This window comes from Echinops telfairi, unplaced genomic scaffold (genome assembly GCF_000313985.2).
Source record: "Echinops telfairi isolate 266 unplaced genomic scaffold, ASM31398v2 ScPeMD7_7458;HRSCAF=8496, whole genome shotgun sequence".
Lineage (NCBI taxonomy): Eukaryota > Metazoa > Chordata > Mammalia > Afrosoricida > Tenrecidae > Echinops > Echinops telfairi.
This window is the reverse complement of record NW_022111358.1, coordinates 3,082,098-3,089,117: the sequence shown is the minus strand read 5'-3', so window position 1 is coordinate 3,089,117 and position 7,020 is coordinate 3,082,098. Positions and strand designations below refer to the sequence as shown.

Here is a 7,020-nt window from a genome sequence, read left to right as displayed (position 1 = left end):
TAGGAAAATAACAATTATTTATCAAGGGTTCCGGACGGTGGGAGGGTGGGGGAGGGAGGGAAAAAAGAGGAGCTGATACCGAGGGCTCAAGTAGAAAGAAAATGTTTTGAAAATGATGATGGCAACCTATGTCCAAATGTGCCTGAGACAATGGATTGTTATAAGAGCCCCCCCACAAAAAAATGATTTTTTAAAAAAGTTACCTATTCAAGAATACATGCCTAATAAGTGGCAAGGTGGGGGGTTCAACCCCCCACGTTCTGGGTCATCATTATTATGCTCTCTGGACATCACACACACCTGAGCTTCACGGGCCTGGGCTCTCGGGCTCGTGTGGATTGCCTCTCCTGACTCCGCGATGCACTTCTTTGCTGGGCTGACCTGATGGCCGCAGCTGCTCCGTCCTCTGCTGGCCAGACCCGGCACAGGTATGAGAACACCACCTACATGCCAGAGACAGGCTTGCAGGTGACACCTGGGACCACCTGCCACCAGTCTGGACCTGAGAATATGATGGCAGCTCTCAGTGCATGGAGATGGGTGGCATTTCAACCCATACCTTCACACCTGGAAGGGACGGCAGATCCCTTACTCCGGCTTCCCCATTTTCCAGATGAGGAAACTGAGGGCTAGAGTGGCCACGCGGTTTCCGCAGGACACCCAGCTAGCTCACAGAGGCCTTCTGGATCCTGTCCCAGGTCCTCTTTGCAGGTGGGTGGTACAGCACTCACTGTAACTGCGGTGGCCTCTGGCAGGAAGCGAGGGTGGATATTTGCTTTGGCTTTCTTCAGAGCACGCATTGCTTCTTATTAAAGCCACGCTGATGCTGGGCCATGAGTATCACCTTTCCTTTTATTTCCGCCACAGAATGCCAAGGCCTTGGGCAGTGATTTCCAAAGTGTGGTGTTCACCCCACAGGAGATGGTACCCAGCAAGTAACAAGTTTATATTAACACGTACTAGGAAATCACATCAATGGGCAGCACGTCTTGCAGTGGGCCTTCGGTTTGCACATGACTGTTTAAAAGGAGGTGGCTTGGGAAATTATATATATGTTCAGCTAGCATGGGCAATAGATAGGTGGCTTGGAAATGACTGCAGTTTGGGAAAAACATTGAAAATTTCAGGGACAGGCTTAAAGTAGGGATTTACCTAAATAAAGAGACACACCCTAGGCCTCCTTAATTACCAAAGAAATGCAAAGTTAAACTATGGCAAAGACACCATTGTTCACCTTTCAGATCGGTACTAGTTGTACATTATGATTCCCATCTCAGCAGCACAGGCTGAATTGGGGCACCGAGCAGGTCAGCACCGTGCCTGGACATGATGTGGTGCCAGAGAATGACAAATCCCCAGAGACTGTGTTTTACCTAATCAAGTGGGTGTTACTGAGAACCAAACCAAACCAAACTCACCACCAACTCAGGACAGGCTAGAACTGCCGCCGTGGGTTTCTGAGACTTTAAACTCCTCACAGGAGTAGAAAGCCCCATCTTTCTCCTGAGGAGCAGCTGGTGGTTTCAAACTGTTGACCTTGCAGTTATCAGCCCAATGCGAGCAACCACTCTCTGTGGATCCACGTACTGAGAACAGGCGCCTCTTTTTGAGAGGGAGAAAGGAGACTCGGGTGAGAGAGCATGGAGAGTCAGTGAAAATTCTGAATGAACTATCATTGGAGGAAATCCAGGACTGTCCATTCGGAATAGGCCTCCAGGCTCAGAGAACCTTTGCTTTGTTGGAAGTGAGCCGGAGGGAGAAGCTAATCAAAGGAAAGGCCTTTTTTTCTGCCTCCGTGCCTTCATCACTCAAAGGTGCAGTCCCACCATGAGCCAGGCACCCTCCACGTTCTGGCCACACTCTACTTCCATTCTTTTTTCTTTTTAAATATGGAACGCTTCACGATTTTGTGTGTCATCCTTCCGCAGGGGCCATGCTAATCTTCTCTGTATCATTCCAATGCTAGTATATGTGCTGCCGAAGGGAGCACTCTATTTCCATTCTGAGCCCCATTCAAACTCCCAGCCCTTTCATACGCATCTCAAATACAACCCAGGAAGAAAGCCAAAGAGAGGGCAAGTCATACGAAAGTGTGAGTGACTTATAACCAAAATAAGTCGATTTACAGAGAGGCTGCTTGCTAGTCCACAGGAATCTTTGCAAAGGTCAAGTTCCTTGAGCGTGACCCCCAGAGGTGTCTTCCCACTCTGCCTTTGGGTAAGGTGGACCCGCTTGAAAACAATGGCATGAGGTCCAAAGAGCCTGGATGGAGTGCTGCTCATTCATTCAGGCAGCAGGCTTGTGCTATGGGCTGACTCTGTCTGGTACTGCCTTGGGCGTTGGGTCAGTGGGAGGAGTGTCTGGTTCCTGTGTGGTGGGGACCAGGGCTAGAACGGTGGTAAGGCGTGTCTGGGGAAGCAAGGACTTGGGAGAGACATAAATAAAGAAAGAAACAGGTGGCCCAGGCATTGACTCGTGAACGAGGATCCCTACAGGTAGGCGAGGGAGCAGCATTGTGAACAGGAAGGTAGCCAGGGTGGTGAGAAGCACCTAGGGTGGGTGGATCAGAGAGGGCGCGAGGAGGCTGAAGAACATTTTAGCTGGGCGAGCCCGAGGGGACAAGAAAGCAGAGTCTGGGACAAGGACCGGGGACAGGACTTTTCTTTGGGAGGTCATGCAGGAAGCAGGGGTGAGGCAGGAGGGAACGTTGACAGAAGGCTTACTATCATTGGTCACCATTGGAAGCACTGGGGACTAAGGAACGGTATAGAGTCCCTCAGAGCTGCCCCCCAAGTCAGGAGCCTGGGGGCTTTACGAACCAACTCCTGTCTCCACTGGCCATGGATGCCTCTGGGAAGGTTGGCTTCTCCCCAGGGGAGTTTCCATCTGCCAGCAAGAGCTTCGCAGGCTTTGAAAAGTGGAGGGTAGTGGGCAGCAGTGTCCACTGCCAGGCCACAAGAACAGGCCACTGCAGGTGCAGCAGAAATCCAAGAGGCGTCAAGAGGAGGTGGCCTGGGACACAAAGAGCATCTGCTACAGGAGGTGACTCAACTCAAGGTGGGGGTGTGGATGGGGGCAGCACGTGAAAAAACTCAGGAAATGGTTGAACAGGAGCCTCGGTTCAGAGGTTTCATTGTGAAGGGTCTGGTCTGCCATTCCAGGCTACAGAGCTTAAACTTCATTTGCCAGGCGTTGGCACATAGTACCAGGGGACCCCTGGTGGCCTAGTGTGTTATGTATGCATTAGGCTGCTAACCACAAAGTCCAGCAGTTCAAAACCACCAGCTGCCCCATGGGAGGAAGATAAAGCCTTTGTTCCCATAAAGATGAACAGCTTTAGAAACCCACAGAGGCAGTTCTATCACATCCTGTCAGGTGGCAATGAATCCTCAGAATTGACTCGATGGCAGTGGTTTGGGGGTTTATTTTTAGTTTGGCACATAGTGCCCCCAGTTGCCTTCAAGGTGATGCTGACTCAAGTCGACCCGTGTGTGTCAGAATAAAACTACGTTTCCATCGAGTTTCCAATGGCTGTTATTTAGGAAGCAGATTCCCAGACTTTTCTTCCAAAGTCCCCCTGGGATCTCCAGCCTCGCAGGGAACAGACAAGAGCATGACCTGTTGCAACACCCTGGGACCCCACCGATATGGATCGGATGGGTGCAAGTTAATGACAGACACATGTGGACCAAACCCCCACAGCAAGTGACCTCTGTAATCCAGCTGACCAGCCGTGTAACGTGAAAGGGTGACAATGACATGTTCTTCACGGGGCTGCTGTGATCAATGATGTAAGGACTCCATAAATTATGGTCAGCCACCCTGCCCCTGGCCCAGGGATGACCCAACGGCAACCAATAAAGCTGAACTGCCCACCAACGAGAGCCAGTACAGGCTGCCCAGGGGATCTGTTTACAGAAGATGTATACTGGCATGTCCAGCTATATTGGTCCTTGTGGAAAAAATTAGCGGTATTGGAAACAACTGCCTTGGACCAAAAGAGAAACATTCCATTGCTTTAATTAAAGGCTAGAGTTGAAACTACCCTCCCAGGAAGCTTACAAATTCAGAAATGAATGTTTATCGTAGCTTGTCTTTCTCTCTTTTTCCCCCTTCCTTCCTTCCTTCCACTCTTTTTCTGTCTTTCTGCATTTAAATAGACACGTAGAAACATCTTCCAATCACTAAGTTGCTGACTCTGATCATTTGTCACTGTTGTTCTGTGTTTTCACCCCTCCTCTGAAATCTTTAGGGAGACCAAGATGCTTCTGGGCTCCACTGGGTGGAAGACCCCTGGCACCGGCTGCCTGGAGGGGTGGTGAGCTCACAGGCCTCCCCAGTGGACAAAGGCCACTGTGGGGGCCACTGGGGAGGCAGGGAGGGTCTCTTCAAAGTATGAAGCGAGGTGCGAGAGAAAGCAGGCTGAGGCATGAGGTGAAGGCTTGAGAAAGCACACAAGTTGGGGAATGCTCCATCCGGGTACGGGCTGCTAACCCCAAGGGAGAAAGACCACAGGGGCAGCGCCACCCTGCGAGTCAGCACAGACTCAGTAGCAGTGCCTTTGGGGTATTTTTAAACACCCAGTAGTGGCATTCTCACCCAGTAGTCTGCCACAAAGACACTGATCATGCCAGCCAGGGGCACACCAAACGAAGGAAAAAAGGAAAGAAGAGAAGAAAGCAGGAGTACAGGGAACATGAGTAAACACCTGATTTGGCAAGGAAGGACATTCTGGAGTTGAGCAGCTCTGTGGGAAGCACATCTGCTCCCAGTGGGAAGTGAGTCCCAACTGGTGAAGCTGGTCAGAACAGCAAGATGAGGCTCACTCATCAGTCTGTCCTTTTACTCACTCGCTCACTCGCTCACTCACTCGCTCACTCGCTCACTCACTCGCTCACTCGCTCGCTCACTCATCCATCCCTTTTACTCCTCAGTGATTGATTATCGCTACCTCACCCCTGGGCAAGGAGCAGCAACCTCCGCCCCTAGGGGTCCCAATGGGCAGGGGAAACAAAAGGCATCGCTGGTCATCGAGATCAAAAGGGATGTGTGCAATGGGCAAAGATAAAGGCATGTACAATAGTGGTGACATCAAGAAGTCACCCACTGTCATCAAGTCAATTCCAAAGCATAGGGACCTTACAGGACAGAGTGGAGCTGGTCCTTAGGGTTCCCCGAGACTGTAGAGCATCAGGGAGCAGACAGCCTCGTATCGTTCCTGCAGAGTGACTCTCAAGTTGAACGGTCATCTTTAGTGGGGTAGCCCACTGTCTGCCACCTGGGCTCTGACACAGAGGGACCAGAAAAAGGTTTCTCCAAGGTGGAAATGCTTTAGCTGAAAAGAGGGTTGGATCTCTGCAGGTGGCAGAGGGTGGGGTGTGTGTAGTAAAAAAAGGAATTGTCGTGTCCACCCCCCGCCCCCCATCATCGAATCAATGCCAACTCATAATGACCCTAGAGGACAGGGTAGAACCACCCCTGTGAGTTTTGGAGACTGCAACTCTTTTTTTTCTTCTTCATGCAGCAGTTTTATTGGTAGGTAATTCACATATCTATCATACAATTCAGTAGTTCAATCACATCATGAAGAGTTGTACAATCATCCCTACAATCAGCTTTAAGACATTTCTTCCATCTGTACTCATCGTTACTATCTCCCCATTTCCTCCCAGCCTCCCTCCCCCCGCCACCCCGCCACAAGACCCTGAATCTAGTTTCTGTCCCTGGATTTGCAGAGACTGTAGGAGTGGCTGGTGGTTTTGAATCGCTGACCTTGCGGTTGACAAGCCAGTGGGTAACCCTTATGGCATCAGGACTCTTCTAGAAGTTCCGAGGGAGAGGAGAACGCATTCATCCACCTGGAATGGCTTTGGGAACAGCCTGGAGTTGCTAAGACCAGAAAGAGAGAGAGAGAGAGAGAGAACAAGAGAGGAGAGAAGCAGAGACCAAGAGTAGCAGAGCCTCGTGAGTCACACTCAGGAACCTGGATGCCATCCTGTGAGTAATGGGGAGCCCCTGAAGGATTTTGAGCAAAAGCACGGTACTGCCTCAATTGTTGCGAAATCTCGTCCTGGCAGCTTTGTAGGATGGATTGGGGCGGACTGAAAACTGAGAGCGGGGGACGCTCGCTCTGTCCCTAGGGGTCCTGCCTCTGAAGGAGCTTGTGGGGAGGAGGAATTTCTGCCAAGTCACTTAGCCTTCAAGTGTCCGTTTCCTCCTGCTCAAAATAAAGGCACATGAATCACTGATAAAGCGTCCCACACGACAGGCACGAGACGACCGGCCAGGGCTCTTCGGGAGGCAGACGTCACCAAGAACCCCAAGAAAGAGGAAAGGGGATAGAGCGAGGCTAGGTGTGGAGGGGCTGGAGAGGGGGAAGGGACGACCCCACTGATCCGCCGCAGTGCCTGTTCAGGGCCGCTCACCACTCCCCCTTCCCGGTCTGAGGCCACACGCAGGACGTGGGGTGGCGCGTCCTTTTAGATATCCCAGGGGGATCCTCAGAGCCCCTGGGTGGCGCCCACGGTTAAGCGCTTGGCAACTAGCCCAAGGGCTGAACCCACCCCAGGCACCTCAGAAGTAAGGGCCGGCAATCTGCTTATGTGCATGTGGTCTCCGTGCGTGGGACTCAATCACTGGACGCAGCCTGGTTGCGGTCAGGCCTGGCTCTGCGCTCAGTCCCAGGGAGCGCTCTCAGCTTTGAAGTCCTGGGCCCGCCAGCAGCGCCACAAAGAGCTCTCTGTCACCTTTGCCCCGTCCTCTCCCGGAAAAGCTCCAGCAGTATTGGGAAGGCCTGCCGGGGCGCGAGGAACCCCAGGCTGGCCATCAACCGTCTGTGATAAGGCCAAGGTAGTCCTAGGCGCTCCAGAAATACCCGCGCAGGACAGCCCTGCCGGAGGCGCACTGCTCCCCTGGACTCGGCGCCCTACGTCGCCTACCCGCGCCCCCTCCTTCCTTCTGGCGCCCCTGGCGCCGTGCTGACTCCCGGCAGCTGGGCTGCGGCGAGAGGGGCGGCGGGCT

General features: G+C 52.4%; 1 non-coding gene across 1 annotated transcript; it reads right to left on the bottom strand.

Moving 5' to 3' along the window:
* Positions 1 to 1,883: 1,883 nt before the first annotated feature.
* LOC115872898 lies at positions 1,884 to 1,990 on the bottom strand. Its single transcript, XR_004048100.1, has one exon. It is a non-coding gene; the product is annotated as a U6 spliceosomal RNA (small nuclear RNA).
* Positions 1,991 to 7,020: the final 5,030 nt, after the last annotated feature.